This window comes from Hipposideros armiger, unplaced genomic scaffold (assembly GCF_001890085.2).
Source record: "Hipposideros armiger isolate ML-2016 unplaced genomic scaffold, ASM189008v1 scaffold_1137, whole genome shotgun sequence".
NCBI lineage: Eukaryota > Metazoa > Chordata > Mammalia > Chiroptera > Hipposideridae > Hipposideros > Hipposideros armiger.
Genome location: NW_017732487.1, coordinates 433,884 through 434,461, shown reverse-complemented (window position 1 = coordinate 434,461; position 578 = coordinate 433,884).

Genomic DNA, 578 nt, shown 5'->3' with positions numbered 1-578 from the left:
AAAAAAAAGCTACAGAAGGTAAAAACATTAAAAAAGAAGAAGACAATAGCTACTGCAATTTGGAAATGATCTCACAGCATAAAAAGAGACAATTTGTGACAACAAAACATAAAAGAGGAGGGGGTAAAGGACTGAACTTGTACAAGTGAAGCGATAAGATGCAATCAGAGAAAAAAAGGACTACAGCATATATGAAACTTTCTTTAGCATAAACCTAGTGGTAAACACACACACACACACACACACACACACACACACAAATCTAGAACTGAAACATATAATACAAAAACAGCGGAAACGGAGGAAAAAAATAATAGAATACCACCAAACTAAAACAACAGATAGAAACAGAAGGGAAAGGAAACAATGGAGACACAGAGCTGCCAGAAACCAAAATACAAAATGGCTCTAGAAAGCCCTCATATATTAATAATCACCCTAAATGTAAATGAACTGAACTCACCAATTAAAAGGCACAGAGTAGCGGGTTGGATCAAAAACCAAAACTCAACTATACGCTGCCTTCAGGAGACACATCTCAGATGCAACACAAACATAGACTCAAACTGAATGGGTGG